Source organism: Oncorhynchus gorbuscha, unplaced genomic scaffold, assembly GCF_021184085.1.
Source record: "Oncorhynchus gorbuscha isolate QuinsamMale2020 ecotype Even-year unplaced genomic scaffold, OgorEven_v1.0 Un_scaffold_3313, whole genome shotgun sequence".
Classification (NCBI taxonomy): Eukaryota; Metazoa; Chordata; class Actinopteri; order Salmoniformes; family Salmonidae; genus Oncorhynchus; species Oncorhynchus gorbuscha.
This window is the reverse complement of record NW_025747586.1, coordinates 19,270-37,500: the sequence shown is the minus strand read 5'-3', so window position 1 is coordinate 37,500 and position 18,231 is coordinate 19,270. Positions and strand designations below refer to the sequence as shown.

The 18,231-nt window shown below is 43.3% G+C and overlaps 1 pseudogene; it reads right to left on the bottom strand.

Annotated features, from left to right (window-relative positions):
* Nucleotides 1-11,906: 11,906 nt before the first annotated feature.
* Nucleotides 11,907-17,989, bottom strand: LOC124027512 (annotated as a pseudogene).
* Nucleotides 17,990-18,231: the final 242 nt, after the last annotated feature.

Sequence of the window (18,231 nt, the reverse complement as noted above, 5' to 3'; positions counted from 1 at the left end):
CCCATTCCACTGCTTTAAAGGTTACACAAACTACTTCCTACAAAGTGCTGTGAACACAATTGGACAAACTTCCTGTTTTATCGGAAGTGAAGTCAAACTGATTTAGAAGGGGATTACGGATTAATTGACTGCATCTCCTTACTTTAAATAGTAGGGAGGTGCTATTGGATGTCAATCAGAATGACATCCCACCAAGGAGCACACAACCCCCTTTTAGTCAGAACATCAACCCAGGCGATAGTGATGTAAACCTCACAACTGCTGCTAACCTCTCAAAAACTCTCCTCAAACATGACCGAAACTAAACGTGAGCACTTTGATGACTATTTTTGACAATCTTTTCCCGATTCGGGAGGGTGACCATCGTGGACCAGCCCTTTCCACAATGACATGTCACGGGCTTGTTGTTGCACACTGGGGGCTTGTGTAAGGACGCAGAGCAACTCAAGTCTTAGAAGGCAGACAAACGGTGTTATATCACCCAGCAAATGACCAATATTCTTCTTCTTCTTCTTCTTCATCACGGTAACGTCTATGGCACAGGTGTTGTTATGTAACCCCCTGGTGGACAGGTGAATTACTCCGGTCAGTCAGCCTCCCAGTCCAATCTATTATTGTCCACAACAACTCTACTTCTAAATGACACAGTGAGTTAAGTACTGGGTATGAAAGGTCCACTGCTGAAGTAACACACTGTGTTGTGGAACAGTGTTGAAATGACCTTTCATTAAAAGCAGCTGTGTAAAACAGGTGGCTGTCCAGTGAAGAGTCCTGAGTCCTTGTGGAGTTGGCTGTTGGTTGCTTTGTCCCGAGTTCAACAGTCCCACATTGTGCCAAAAAAGATCCATCCTTGAGGGTAGACTGGGAGCTGTGTATCCTGAACCACAGGGTGTGTGACACAGGCTGATTGACACTATAGGGCTGACTCAAACCGTACCGTGCTGGCTGGGATCTTCTTTTCACAGTGTTCTGTTTAGCATGGTTCAGCATCATGGCGTAACCAGGCCAGGCTGCTACAGTAAGACATGGTTTGGTCCTACGGTGTGAATCAGGCTTTACTGCTACGTACAGCTGGGCTGGTCACAGGACACAGCCACACTACAAACTGACTCACTTCACTTTTCCAAGGAAGTGGTGTTCATTCACAGACTTTAGAACAATTGACTGATGTTAGAATCCGTATGGTTGGATTGATGCATTCAACATGCACTTATACCGTACAAAACCAGTGTCTTTGTTACGTTTTACAAAACATGGAACTGCCAACTTGTACTTGTGGCTCTCTGGAAACATTCTGTCTTTCTCTTTCCATCTTCACTATCTTGGTTTTCCCTTCATTTACGCTCAGGCTTGAAACGGCCACCTTTCTCTGTGGACTCTGGGGTCCTTCCATAAGCTGGAGTCGCAGAGATATGATGGATGTAGAATGTTGAGTGAACCATGTTATGTGGGTATAGGAGGGGAGGTGAGAGGAGAAGAGGACAGGTGAGAGGAGCATCTCAACACAAGAAACATTCCCCTGAAGAGCCAAATACCCCTCCCCCTCTACTCACTCTCTCTCCATCTTTCTTTAAAGGTCTTACATTTCCATTTTCCATGACGGTATGTCCATACTTTATTTTCCATACGGTATGTCCATACTTTATCTTCCATACGGTATGTCCATACTTTATTTTCCATACGGTATGTCCATACTTTATATTCCATACAGTATGTCCATACGGTATGTCCATACTTTATATTCCATACGGTATGTCCATACTTTATATTCCATACAGTATGTCCATACGGTATGTCCATACTTTATATTCCATACAGTATGTCCATACGGTATGTCCATACTTTATATTCCATACGGTATGTCCATACTTTATATTCCATACAGTATGTCCATACGGTATGTCCATACTTTATATTCCATACGGTATGTCCATACTTTATATTCCATACAGTATGTCCATACGGTATGTCCATACTTTATATTCCATACGGTATGTCCATACTTTATATTCCATACAGTATGTCCATACGGTATGTCCATACTTTATATTCCATACGGTATGTCCATACTTTATATTCCATACAGTATGTCCATACGGTATGTCCATACTTTATATTCCATACGGTATGTCCATACTTTATATTCCATACGGTATGTCCATACTTTATATTCCATACGGTATGTCCATACTTTATTTTCCATACGGTATGTCCATACTTTATTTTCCATACGGTATGTCCATACGGTATGTCCATACTTTATTTTCCATACGGTATGTCCATACTTTATATTCCATACGGTATGTCCATACTTTATTTTCCATACGGTATGTCCATACTTTATTTTCCATACGGTATGCCCATACTTTATTTTCCATACGGTATGTCCATACTTTATTTTCCATACGGTATGTCCATACTTTATTTTCCATACGGTATGTCCATACTTTATTTTCCATACGGTATGTCCATACTTTATATTCCATACAGTATGTCCATACGGTATGTCCATACTTTATATTCCATACGGTATGTCCATACGGTATGTCCATACTTTATTTTCCATACGGTATGTCCATACTTTATATTCCATACGGTATGTCCATACTTTATATTCCATACGGTATGTCCATACTTTATATTCCATACGGTATGTCCATACTTTATTGTCCATACGGTATGTCCATACTTTATTTTCCATACAGTATGTCCATACGGTATGTCCATACTTTATTTTCCATACGGTATGTCCATACTTTATATTCCATACGGTATGTCCATACTTTATTTTCCATACGGTATGTCCATACTTTATTTTCCATACGGTATGTCCATACTTTATTTTCCATACGGTATGTCCATACTTTATTTTCCATACGGTATGTCCATACTTTATTTTCCATACGGTATGTCCATACTTTATTTTCCATACGGTATGTCCATACTTTATTTTCCATACGGTATGTCCATACTTTATATTCCATACGGTATGTCCATACTTTATATTCCATACGGTATGTCCATACTTTATTTTCCATACAGTATGTCCATACGGTATGTCCATACTTTATATTCCATACGGTATGTCCATACTTTATTTTCCATACGGTATGTCCATACTTTATATTCCATACGGTATGTCCATACTTTATTTTCCATACGGTATGTCCATACTTTATTTTCCATACGGTATGTCCATACGGTATGTCCATACTTTATTTTCCATACAGTATGTCCATACGGTATGTCCATACTTTATATTCCATACAGTATGTCCATACTTTATTTTCCATACGGTATGTCCATACGGTATGTCCATACTTTATTTTCCATACAGTATGTCCATACGGTATGTCCATACTTTATATTCCATACGGTATGTCCATACTTTATATTCCATACGGTATGTCCATACTTTATTTTCCATACGGTATGTCCATACTTTATATTCCATACGGTATGTCCATACTTTATTTTCCATACGGTATGTCCATACTTTATATTCCATACGGTATGTCCATACTTTATTTTCCATACGGTATGTCCATACTTTATTTTCCATACGGTATGTCCATACTTTATATTCCATACGGTATGTCCATACTTTATTTTCCATACGGTATGTCCATACTTTATATTCCATACGGTATGTCCATACTTTATTTTCCATACGGTATGTCCATACTTTATATTCCATACGGTATGTCCATACTTTATTTTCCATACGGTATGTCCATACTTTATATTCCATACAGTATGTCCATACTTTATTTTCCATACAGTATGTCCATACTTTATATTCCATACGGTATGTCCATACTTTATTTTCCATACGGTATGTCCATCGTTTTGAGAATAATTACAGTTATGGTAGTTTTTGTTAGTCATTTGTTTGTTCTGTTATCATTGATGTTCAGACGAGACATTTTGTGATGTTGACGTTTTGTTTTATATTTCTTGTGATGGCTGCTCTGTAAGTCAGCTTTCTCCCTGGGCTGGCCTGGGATATGGAGGGGCTGTAGGGATGATGGTCCTTCCTGTCCTGAACAGGGTTGTGTTCATTAGGACATGCAACAGAAAACATAAAAACATGTTTTGCAATGGAAAAGTAGGGTTTCTGAGCATAGATTGTCCCTTAGTTTTTCCTTCCGTTTGGTGCCTAATGAACACGACCCAGGTGAGTGGGGTCAGGGGATGGCCAATTTATGATAATAATCCTTACTGACAATCACACCGTTATAGAAGAGGCCCTGTACAGATCCTCACTATGTAGAGAGAGTACACACTCTCTGAGTCCATCTATTGGCAGGGTTTACCTCCAGACCCACACACTCTCTGAGTCCATCTATTGGCAGGGTTTACCTCCAGACCCAAACACTCTCTGAGTCCATCTATTGACAGGGTTTACCTCCAGACCCACACTCTCTCTGAGTCCATCTATTGACAGGGTTTACCTCCAGACCCACACTCTCTCTGAGTCCATCTATTGACAGGGTTTACCTCCAGACCCACACACTCTCTGAGCCCATCTATTTACAGGGTTTACCTCCAGACCCACACACTCTCTGAGCCCATCTATTGACAGGGTTTACCTCCAGACCCACACACTCTCTGAGCCCATCTATTGACAGGGTTTACCTCCAGACCCACACACTCTCTGAGCCCATCTATTGACAGGGTTTACCTCCAGACCCACACTCTCTGAGCCCATCTATTGACAGGGTTTACCTCCAGACCCACACACTCTCTGAGCCCATCTATTGACAGGGTTTACCTCCAGACCCACACTCTCTCTGAGCCCATCTATTGACAGGGTTTACCTCCAGACCCACACACTCTCTGAGCCCATCTATTGACAGGGTTTACCTCCAGACCCACACATGATGTTTATGGTGCTGTCAAAGTGACCATGTGGTCCAGTAGATGGAGTGGTTGTGGTGGTATAAAGGCCCATAGCTACACAGACTGGACACATTAATCAGTGTCCAATTTACACAGCACCATCCAGAGGAGAGGATGGGTTCTGAACTTCTGAATGCAAACATAAAGGGCATCTGTTAGGGATTGGGTTTAACAGACCTAGGGCTAGGCTAGACGAAGGGTTTAACAGACCTAGGGCTAGGCTACACAAAGGGTTTAACATACCTAGGGCTAGGCTAGACAAAGGGTTTAACAGACCTAGGGCTAGGCTAGACGAAGGGTTTAACAGACTTCGGGCTAGGCTAGACGAAGGGTTTAACAGACCTAGGGCTAGGCTACACGAAGGGTTTAACAGACCTAGGGCTAGGCTAGACGAAGGGTTTAACAGACCTAGGGCTAGGCTAGACGAAGGGTTTAACAGACTTCGGGCTAGGCTAGACAAAGGGTTTAACAGACCTAGGGCTAGGTTAGATGAAGGGTTTAACAGACCTCGAGCTAGGCTAGATGAAGGGTTTAACAGACCTAGGGCTAGGCTAGATGAAGGGTTTAACAGACCTAGGGCTAGGCTAGACGAAGGGTTTAACATACCTAGCTAGGTCTAGGTTAGATGAAGGGTTTAACAGACCTAGGGCTAGGCTAGACGAAGGGTTTAACATACCTAGCTAGGGCTAGGCTAGATGAAGGGTTTAACAGACCTAGGGCTAGATGAAGGGTTTAACAGACCTAGGGCTAGGCTAGATGAAGGGTTTAACAGACCTAGGGCTAGGCTAGACGAAGGGTTTAACATACCTAGCTAGGGCTAGGTTAGATGAAGGGTTTAACAGACCTAGGGCTAGGCTAGACGAAGGGTTTAACATACCTAGCTAGGGCTAGGCTAGATGAAGGGTTTAACAGACCTAGGGCTAGATGAAGGGTTTAACAGACCTAGGGCTAGGCTAGATGAAGGGTTTAACAGACCTAGGGCTAGGCTAGACGAAGGGTTTAACATACCTAGCTAGGGCTAGGTTAGATGAAGGGTTTAACAGACCTAGGGCTAGGCTAGACGAAGGGTTTAACATACCTAGCTAGGGCTAGGCTAGATGAAGGGTTTAACAGACCTAGGGCTAGGCTAGATGAAGGGTTTAACAGACCTAGGGCTAGGCTAGACTAAGGGTTTACCAGACCGAGGGCTAGGTTAGATGAAGGGTTTAACAGACCTAGGGCTAGGCTAGACGAAGGGTTTAACAGACCTAGGGCTAGGCTAGACTGAAGGGTTTACCAGACCTAGGTTTAGAGGAAGGGATCCCCATGACAACATCAACTGAATTACAATATGAACATCTAAAATGGTGGGTAGCCTGGAGAGGAGGAGGGGGGGGGGGGGTGAATGGAGAAATGAATGAACAGGGTAGAGAGAGCCCATCCCACCCTCACCAGGGCCTCTCGTCTCTGAAGTCCGTGCCCACCCCGTTTCTCTCTCTCTCCTCTCCCTGCCTGATGCTGCCAGCCAGCAGGGAAACTAGGTCACTGAACTCTGTCTGCTCTCTGTTTTTTGTATATAAATTAAAGCCAAAAGGCTGAACACTCTCACTCCCTCTCTAGCCGGTCAGCGGTCGCCACAAAGCCTTTCACCAGAGGGTTAGAGTAAAAACACTAAAACATGCATTCGCGCACTCACACACACAGTAAACAAACCCAGATATCCAGTATAATCCTCTCTGGCTAAATATGTTTGGGGTTTGTAAGGAGAGGGTTAAAATAAGTCATGTTGTGCAGGAGGCTGCAGTGCAGGAGGCTGCAGTGCAGGAGGCTGCAGTGCTGTCTCTGACAAGACAAGGGAGGATTTGTGCTGTGCAGATTCACTGCACATTTCTATTTCTGCCTCGGCCACTCTTAATCACTGTGGTCACACACACACACACACACGGAGACTGTTCTACACATGGACACGCTCTCTAGCCTCACACACACACAGAGACTGTTCCACACATAGACACACTCTCTAGCCTCCTCTTTTGTGGCCAGTATTTCTATCTCCCCCCAGGCAGGCATGGTAGAAGCAAACCACCTCCATGTCAGTGGACCAACCTCCAGTGTGATTTCAGAGTCAGATGATGTCACCGGTAACAGGTGTTAATAAGTAGGCTAGGTTTCCTTGGCAACAGTGGAATCCTCAGACTTGACTGGTCTCCCCAGTCCAATCCCCTCTGTCCTTTCATCCCTTCATCTCTCTCTCTCCTCCTCTGTCTCTCTTGCTCATTGAAGCCAGAGAGAGAGAGAGAGGAGTGTTCTGGTAGCGTGGTCCCAGATCTGTTTGTTCAGTCTGGCGAATTCATGACAATGACAATAGGAGTTGGCTAGACAGCACAAACGGATCTGGGACCAGGCTAGGGTTCTAGGCTGCTGGGTGGAGAAAGCTGAAATTGACACGGATCCTATTCCAGGTTCCACATATTTCAATATAAAATAAGCTGTTTGAATCATTAACCCTTTGGGCACGTTCTGTCATGTAATGTTCTGCACTTTTGTCTTCCCCAGGAGTCTTTATATTATAGGGGATGTGCCAATTATAATAAATAATTGCCAACAGTTGAAAATATCAAATGTATAAGTCAATTGATTCTCAGTGGGTTGATATGGTTCTGTAATTTGCTGGTTTTGAGGATCAATAGCAATAACTCTTATGTTGGATTGATGTTTTCTTTTTTAGAATGAACCCCCTATCTGTCATAGTTGAAAAGAAGCGGTACTTTTTACCCGAAAGGGTTAAAAAACAAGAAGCTAATTGACGCCAATGAATAATGAAGCTATAACGAGAGTCACAGTATGTGCTGAACACAGGAACATCTGGGGCACTAAATTGTGATAGCTAGCAATATTAGTGCCCCTTACAAGGGATGCCATTCATTGACTGGTGCCACAGCAGTGTGCAAAGGGTTAATTCAAGACTAAGGCCACCAGAGGCCTGTATCCAAGTTATTTTTTTGCACATTTTTTGAGATATTTTAAATGTCAGTATTTTAAAACATATTCCAAGTGCCTTTTATTGTAAGTGAAAATATAGAAGATATAAAAGTATATGAAAAATGAAATATATATATATATATATGAATATATATTTTTTCCTGGGATCGTGTTCTCGAGGTTCTTGAACATGCTTCATTTTAGAGTTGTAAAAGTCTCCCATTGGTACAACATAGCTGTGTCTCCCATTGGTACAACATAGCTGTGTCTCCCATTGGTACAACATAGCTGTGTCTCCCATTGGTACAACATAGCTGTGTCTCCCATTGGTACAACATAGCTGTGTCTCCCATTGGTACAACATAGCTGTGTCTCCCATTGGTACAACATAGCTGTGTCTCCCATTGGTACAACATAGCTGTGTCTCCCATTGGTACAACATAGCTGTGTCTCCCATTGGTACAACATAGCTGTGTGCTTCTGTTTTAGAGGAATTTTATTACGATAATGTCAATGGAAAGAAAATGTTTAATAAAGTCGCATTTGATACAATTTATTTGTCATTTTTCAGTTACTACATCTGGAGTGCTGCATCACACACACCACACCGTATATAGTTTTTAAATCACATCTTAACTATATTTTAAGTGTTCAAAATGATTCCATGACAACTCAAGTTTATAAGTGGCTTTTTAAAAGTGACCAGCTGTTGCCTCTGATGACATGCCCTCCAATGCTGAAGAGATGCTCCACAACTGAAAAGGATGCTTGAACTAGGCAGCAATTCTGCTCAGTGTTAGACAGGAACTGCTGTGTCTTCCAGAATGACAGAGAATCAGCCATTGGGATCAGCAGCAGATGTCAGATGTGGGTTGATGAGGTACTACAATCTCTGGTCTTGTGGCAAGTGCACCCTCTATCCATCACTATGGGTACTCCAAAATCTCTGTTGATTGGCTAAAGGGCAAAGATGGTGGATAAATGAAGATAGTTCACTCAAGCCGTTTACCATTTTACATGGTCATTTCCAGTCAAATTAACTGGGTGTGTCTCCCATAGAAACCAATGCAAGAGCAACTGGGTCTGGTCAACAGGTCTGGTCAACAAGTGTTTCCCAAACTCGGTCCTGCCCCCCCATAGCACTACACAGCTGATTCAAATAACCAACACATCATCAAGCTTGTATTATTTGAATAAGCTGTGTAGTGCTATGGAGAGAAAAAAACATGCAGCTCTTGGGGTCCTGAGGACACATTTTGGTTAACACTCTAATAGTTCATTGACTTTCATTAAACCATCAAATAAAATACAAAAACACTGAGTGGGGTGTCTGGCTTCCTCTTCCATCTCTCCTATTGGGTACAGCGTCTTCTGTTTGTTGAGTTCTGCTCAGGCACTTGTCAATTGATTTCTTTAGGCTTTTGTCAAGCTGGCCACTATTCTCAGTGGTGGATCAATGTAAGCCAATGCTTACACCATTATGGGGAACGTTTGGAGAATTGGGACACACCCTCAGATAGTTGTAGAGTCCTCTGATTCATGGAATGACGCAGTTGGCTTTGACAATGTCAGATCCTTGAACACATCAGTGGCAACATTGACCTGCGTTAGGATGACATCACAACATCAGCAAGGACTCACTTATGAGGGATTATTTCCCAGACAAGCGAGGGTCAAAACCAGGGTTGAATGGCGAAAACCCGGATACCGAGATTTACCACCCAAAACCACTCCATTTTCCAGGGATAATTATTTATTAGTTATATAAACAGCATGACCTGAAATGGAACTGTTAAATTATATGCAATGTCTAAACATGGCTTCTCTCTGGCCTTCTCTACGGCCTTCAGACAGGCAGCCCACCTCACTATGGAGGGAAGTTCACAATGCATGTAGACCTATCTTCCTGTAGAGCTGTCATCATGTAGAGCTATCATCATGTAGAGCTATCATCATGTAGACCTATCATCCTGTAGACCTATCATCCTGTAGAGCTGTCATCATGTAGACCTATCTTCCTGTAGAGCTGTCATCATGTAGACCTATCATCCTGTAGACCTATCATCCTGTAGACCTATCATCCTGTAGAGCTGTCATCATGTAGACCTATCTTCCTGTAGAGCTGTCATCATGTAGACCTATCATCCTGTAGACCTATCATCATGTAGAGACCTATCATCATGTTGACCTATCATCCTGTAGACCTATCATCCTGTAGAGCTGTCATCATGTAGACCTATCTTCCTGTAGAGCTATCATCATGTAGACCTATCATCATGTAGACCTATCATCATGTAGACCTATCATCATGTAGACCTATCATCATGTAGACCTATCACCCTGTAGACCCATCACCCTGTAGACCTATCACCCTGTAGACCCATCATGGTCACTTGTTTTCTGGTGACAGGGAGGACTACATGCTGCAGCATAGCCTATGATACAGTAATATACAGACCTAATGGCTTTTGGGGTCACCTAATTTGTTTTGTTGTAAAGATATATATCTTTTATTGTAGCTGCAGAGTTTTAAAACAGCCTATCACTTGAACATCGTTGCTTTAAATCAGTGCACACGCAAGCACTCTCTTGCAGTCTCTCAATTCCATTCAAATTGCATCCAAAATAGATAATATAGGTGGTGATATAGATGTCCTAGCCTACCTCTTTCAGGTAGTACATTCAATGCAGTATTTGTGTTATATTTAAGTAATGAATGATGGGTTATGCATAACTTCAAATGTATAGCCTCTGTCTCTTGAGCTAAACACACACACCTGTGTTCCGCTGGCCTCTACTTTGAAAGAACACTGCTTAGCTCTTGGTCTCATGTAGGAAAAGCTAGACTAGAATAGCTTGCTGGACTTTTTGTTGTTGTTGCATTTCTTATACCAATAAACTACTCAAAGAGGGATGCAAGCTCTTTGCTGAATGTTAAAACACAGCAGCCAATAGAACTCACGGGGAGTTTGAAAGAAGATGAACGTGTGATGGGGGAAGTCTATAGCAGATATTTATTCAGACCCATAACCATTCAATCTTCGTGAAGATAATTAAAAGCAGTCTGCATCTAATTCTAGTCCTCTATTATGCAAACATGTCATTAGAATGATAAAGATACGGACAACTTAACGTATTTCAATTAACTGTTGAAAGCAAGGAAGGAAGCAACAGGAGAGAAAGAAGTAGGAAATAACATTCTGGGATTTATTTATTTTTTAATTCTAAATTAAATTCGCTAGCCTACACATGTAACTGTGTAGGTAGCATGTGCTGCACCAGAATTGCATGTTCTCTCCCAACTTTATCATGAATTTACGAACACACCCGAAGTCGTAAAATGTCTAAAAAATACTTTTTTATTCTAGCAAGACGTTGCATAGCAACAGCATCAACTTCCGGGAGACAGCGCTATTCTAAGCGCTAGTACGCTCAACTGAAAGAATACCATTGATTACACTTACAGTATACTAGAATGAACTCATTCTCATTAAGTATGTAGTATACATGTTACTATGGGTATTTGAACACGGCTCTTATTTGTATGGGGCTTTATTAACTACATGATTAAAAAATATGACATTGTTTGCAAACTGCTATGTAAACAGGTGGTGATTAAAACAGGTGGGGAACCCTGAATGACAGGCCAACACAGACGATCATATACGTATTGGATAATGGCACAGGATGGCTCTACTCCTCAGGTGGGGAACCCTGAATGACAGGTCAACACAGACGATCATATACGTATTGGATAATGGCACAGGATGGCTCTACTAGTAACAGAAACTGCTAAATTCTTCCATTATGGAGGCTTACACTGCTGTGACCAACCACACAGAGGCAGCATTGTGATATAGATGTGACCCAGGTCTAATTCACAGGTTGTGATCATTAGAGCACAATGCGGAAAATGAAAATAAGTGTTTCTTATTGGCCAATTCCAGGTATAGAACCTCCCCGATTCAGTCCGGTTTCTTACGTTTGGCACATAATGAACACGACCCTGATCTCGTAAAGAGTCATACACACAGAGACACGGGTTGAGAAAAGGATAAGGCTTTTATTGAGGGTATAATTTACAGTGGGTGGGGTAGGGAGGGGGGCGGTTCATGTTTCTGGAGTCTGTTGCTTCTGCTCTGGTGGGGGTTTGGGTTGACTGTCCTGTGTCTGAATAGAGAGCTCCTCATCTAGACGCTCCTTCGCTCTCACCACCTTCAAATACACAGAGGGACGGACACACACACACACACACACACACGGTGTCCTAATTAGAGGTCGGCCGATTACAAGTTGTTTTTTTACACCTTTATTTCACTAGGCAAGTCAGTTTAGAACACATTCTTATTTTCAATGACAGCCTAGGAACGGTGGGTTAACTGCCTTGTTCAGGGGCAGAACGAGCAGGCTCGTAAGCATTCATTCAAACAGCACTTTCGTGCATTTTGCCAGCAGCTCTTCGTTGTGCATCAAGCATTGCACTGTTTATGACTTCAAGCCTATCAACTCTCGAGATGAGGCTGGTGTAACCGATGTGAAATGGCTAGCTGGTTAGCGGGGTGCGCGCTAATAGCGTTTCAAACGTCACTCTCTCTGAGACTTGGAGTAGTTGTTCCCCTTGCTCTGCATGGGTAATGCTGCTTCGAGGGTGGCTGTTGTCGATGTGTTCTTGGTTTGAGCCCAGGTAGGAGCGAGGAGAGGGACGGAAGCTATACTGTTACACTGGCAATACTAAAGTGCCTATCAGAACATCCAATAGTCAAATGCATAAGAAATACAAATGGTATAGAGAGAAATAGTCCTATAATAACTACAATCTAAAACTTCTTACCTGGGAATATTGAAGACTCATGTTAAAAGGAACCACCAGCTTTCATATGTTCTGAGCAAGGAACTTAAACATTAGCTTTCTTAAATAGCACATATTACACTTTTACGTTCTTCTCCAACACTTTTTTTGCATTTTTCAAACCAAATTGAACATGTTTCATTATTTATTTGAGGCCAAATTGATTTTATTGATGTATTATATCAAGTTAAAATAAGTGTTCATTCAGTATTGTTGTAATTGTCATTATTACAAATATTAATCTGTAACGTCTTTTTTTGGTCCTCCAATAATGGGTATCAGCGTTGAAAAATCATAATCAGTCGACCTCTAGTCCTAATATAAGGCAAGATCATGATAGTGACTACAGGTCTAAGAATGTGCCCCATCACCAGCCTAATTTAATGATCATCAGGACAGCTCTGTGCAAGGCTCTGTACAAGCACCAAAGAGGTATGAAACCCAAGAGACTCAACTTGCCATTACGCCCTATGAATACCTCAAGGAGGTGGTCTGAGTCTCCATGGTTACAAGGAAGCAATTGCTTGTTGAGTCACATGGTTTCAAGCCTCTCTGGCACTAATAAGCACGGACTCGCACAGAGATGGCTCGATACTGGAAATTGAACCTCACCTTGGACTGTAGATAGAAAGATCCGCCCACCTCCTTGTCATTGACTTTAAAAAGGTGTTCATAGTTCTGTTGACAAAGTACAGCAGGTCAGTTATGAACAGGTTGGCCCCACCAAAGGCCTAATATGGAAATACATTTACCTCCATATACACACACTTGTCTGTCTTGTATGTAGGCCACACGAAGGAACTTCCTGTCTTCTAAATTTGTGAGTGTGACCCTGTCCAGAAAACTCTCTAGCCTGCGCCCGAGCCCATATACACTTGTGTAAATATGACTGGACAGGGATTAACGACATGCAACATCTCCTCCCTAACCTGTTAGGGGACAAGATGGACGACATGCAACATCTCCTCCTAACCTGTTAGGGGACAAGATGGACGACATGCAACATCTCCTCCTAACCTGTTAGGGGACAAGATGGACGACATGCAACATCTCCTCCTAACCTGTTAGGGGACAAGATGGACGACATGAAACATCTCCTCCTAACCTGTTAGGGGACAAGATGGACGACATGCAACATCTCCTCCTAACCTGTTAGGGGACAAGATGGACGACATGCAACATCTCCTCCTAACCTGTTAGGGGACAAGATGGACGACATGCAACATCTCCTCCTAACCGGTTAGGGGACAAGATGGACGACATGCAACATCTCCTCCTAACCTGTTAGGGGACAAGATGGACGACATGCAACATCTCCTCCTAACCTGTTAGGGAACAAGATGGACGACATGCAACATCTCCTCCTAACCTGTTAGGGAACAAGATGGACGACATGAAACATCTCCTAACCTGTTAGGGACAAGATGGACGACATGAAACATCTCCTCCTAACCTGTTAGGGGACAAGATGGACGACATGCAACATCTCCTCCTAACCTGTTAGGGACAAGATGGACGACATGCAACATCTCCTCCTAACCTGTTAGGGGACAAGATGGACGACATGCAACATCTCCTCCTAACCGGTTAGGGACAAGATGGACGACATGCAACATCTCCTCCTAACCTGTTAGGGGACAAGATGGACGACATGCAACATCTCCTCCCTAACCTGTTAGGGAACAAGATGGACGACATGCAACATCTCCTCCTAACCTGTTAGGGGACAAGATGGACGACATGAAACGTCTCCCCCTAACCGGTTAGGGGACAAGATGGACGACATGCAACATCTCCTCCTAACCTGTTAGGGGACAAGATGGACGACATGCAACATCTCCTCCTAACCTGTTAGGGGACAAGATGGACGACATGCAACATCTCCTCCTAACCTGTTAGGGGACAAGATGGACGACATGCAACATCTCCTCCTAACCTGTTAGGGGACAAGATGGACGACATGCAACGTCTCCTCCTAACCTGTTAGGGGACAAGATGGACGACATGCAACGTCTCCTCCTAACCTGTTAGGGGACAAGATGGACGACATGCAACATCTCCTCCTAACCTGTTAGGGGACAAGATGGACGACATGCAACATCTCCTAACCTGTTAGGGGACAAGATGGACGACATGCAACATCTCCTCCTAACCTGTTAGGGGACAAGATGGACGACATGCAACATCTCCTCCTAACCTGTTAGGGGACAAGATGGACGACATGAAACATCTCCTCCTAACCTGTTAGGGGACAAGATGGACGACATGCAACATCTCCTCCTAACCTGTTAGGGGACAAGATGGACGACATGCAACATCTCCTCCTAACCTGTTAGGGGACAAGATGGACGACATGAAACATCTCCTCCTAACCTGTTAGGGGACAAGATGGACGACATGCAACATCTCCTCCTAACCTGTTAGGGGACAAGATGGACGACATGCAACATCTCCTCCTAACCTGTTAGGGGACAAGATGGAGGTACCGACATTGTTAATACCCATCCAATCATCTGTGTGCTGTGAAGTTCCTAGGGGAAGGGGAGAGGCAGGGACAGGGCCTGTGTTCTCTGGGTGTTGCCTTCAATGTACTTTAAAGTGTGTGTACCTTCTGGAGCCCTCAGGGGTGAGCGTGGCGACATGCAAGGATCTGCTGGGCCTCCTGTAAGGTCATCCCAGTGAGACTAGAGGCTGCTGCTGACTGCTGTCCGGCACGCCCCATCTGGTGCTCCGCTGCAGCTTGACTGGCTGCAGACAGAGACAGAAGAGACCAGGTTGGTCACCTCTCAGGTAAGGAACATTAATACAACAGTTTGTTTCTCTATCAGAGACAGGTAGAGAGACAGAAGAGACCGGGTTGGTCACCTTCTCAGGTAAGGAACATTAATACAACAGTTTGTTTCTCTATCAAGAGACAGGTAGAGAGACAGAAGAGACCAGGTTGGTCACCTTCTCAGGTAAGGAACATTAATACAACAGTTTGCTGCAGACAGAGACAGAAGAGACCAGGTTGGTCACCTTCTCAGGTAAGGAACATTAATACAACAGTTTGTTTCTCTCTCAGAGACAGAAGAGACCAGGTTGGTCACCTTCTCAGGTAAGGAACATTAATACAACAGTTTGTTTCTCTCTCAGAGACAGAAGAGACCAGGTTGGTCACCTTCTCAGGTAAGGAACATTAATGCAACAGTTTGTTTCTCTATCAGAGACAGGTAGAGGGACAGAAGAGACCAGGTTGGTCACCTTCTCAGGTAAGGAACATTAATGCAACAGTTTGTTTCTCTCTCAGAGACAGAAGAGACCAGGTTGGTCACCTTCTCAGGTAAGGAACATTAATGCAACAGTTTGTTTCTCTCTCAGAGACAGGTAGAGAGACAGAAGAGACCAGGTTGGTCACCTTCTCAGGTAAGGAACATTAATGCAACAGTTTGTTTCTCTATCAGAGACAGAAAGACAGATTTAATTGCCCTAAATGAGACGTTTTCACAGTCCATTTGACATTGAAATACCATACAAAAGCATCGTTGAGTTGGAACATACCTGCATATTCTTGCCGCAATGCACGTGCAAACGCCCGTCCTACTACCTGCGCCCCCATGACAATGATCTGCGCAAGATATTTTGCCTACACAAAGACGAGAGATTGTTAGTTCCACTTTACGTCAACAGAAAGCAACAGTCTGGTTTGGCTCAAGGCGGCCTAGTCTCGCCACAGATTACAGCTCATAATGAATGAATGGCGACCGCAATATAAACCAAAACCACTTCTCCCCCAGAGAGCATTAGACCTGATTAGTTTCAGGAACATTGTGTTGACAGGCAACATTGTGAACCAGCCATGGTCATACTGTTACAGAAGTATTAGATCAGACAGAGCGGGCAAAGGTAGAGCAGGTCTGAAGCACACAGTGACTGTGCTGTATGCGCAGTGCTGATGAGAGCATCATTAACTACCCTGAACAAACACATAACATGCAATCGTTTCTACAATTTTACTCAGTTACAATTCATTTAAGGATATCAGTCAATTGAAATAAATTCATTAGGCCCTAATCTATCACAGATACCTTTAAAAATGGTAGGGGCGTGGATCAGAAAACCAGTCAGTATCTGATGTGACCACCATTTGCCTTATGCAGTGCAAGTTTCTGGGTATTGTCTGGGACTGGAACACGCTGTCGTACATGTCGAGCCAGAGCATCCCAAACATGCTCAATGGGTGACACGTCTGGTGAGTATGCAGGCCATGGAAGAACTGGCACAGTTTCAGCTTCCAGATCCTTGCGACAAGGGGCCGTGCATTGTCATGCTAAAACACGAGGTGAATGACACGACAATGTGCATCAGGATTTTGTCACGATATCTAGGGGCATTTAAATTGCCATCAATAAAATTCAATAGTATTCGTTGTCTGTAGCTTATGTCTGCCCATACCATAACCCCACCGTCACCATGAGGCACTCAGCAAACCGCTCGCCCACAATGCCATACACGCGTTCTGCGGTTGGGAGGCCGGTTGGACGTACTGCCAAATTCTCTAAAAAGACGGAGGCAGCTTATGGTAGAGAAATGAACACTCAATTATCTGGCAACAGCTCTGGTGGACATTCCTGCAGTCAGCATGACAAATGCACGTCTCCTCAAACCTTCAGACATCTGTGGCATTGCGTTGTGTGACAAAACTGTACATTTTAGAGTGGCCATTTATTCTCCCCGGCACAAGGTGCACCTATATATATTGACCATGCTGTTTAAACAGCTTCTTGATATGCAACACCAGTCAGGTGGATGGATTATCTTGGCAAAGGATAAATGCTCACTGACCGGGTAGCAAAACATTTGCACACAGCATTGAGAAATAAGCTTTCTGTTCATATGGAATATTTCTGGGATCTATTAGATCATCTCATGAAACATGGGACCAACAACACTTTATATTTTGCGTTTATATGTGTGTAGTTAGCTCGCTTATTAAAGCAACAATATGAGCCAGCTACCTAACGTTAGCTACAAAGATAGAAGACATATCAAGGATACATTACGGTTGCATAAGCTAAATTAGATAGCCAAGATTGGCAAGGTGTGCGGGCTATAGCAAGAGAAGCAAGCAGCGTTTCTCCTTCACAGTTTCCTAATCACGACACAGCTATTCATAGCGTTTCAAAATACAAAAATATCTCACCATTGCGTTTATCCGATTATTTACAGTACAGTACACAATAAGACCGTGGAGGAGCACGGCGTTTTCACATGTACACCCATCAAGGTCGCAGTAGGTTCAAATTCAAGGGCCAAACTCGGAACAAAGATATTCGAGTTTGGTGAAGATCCACAAACCGGTGCTCTCTCTGTATAAAAATACTGCTCTCTAGTGGATGGCTGTTTAAATTGCACCAATTTTCATTGCACAGCCTTCATCATCACGTCTTGCCAGCAGACCAGACTTGTGTGCTAACAGCTAGCTGCACTAGGGTCGGACAGCATGACCTCAATCCAGGGATGAGGAATACATTGTACTA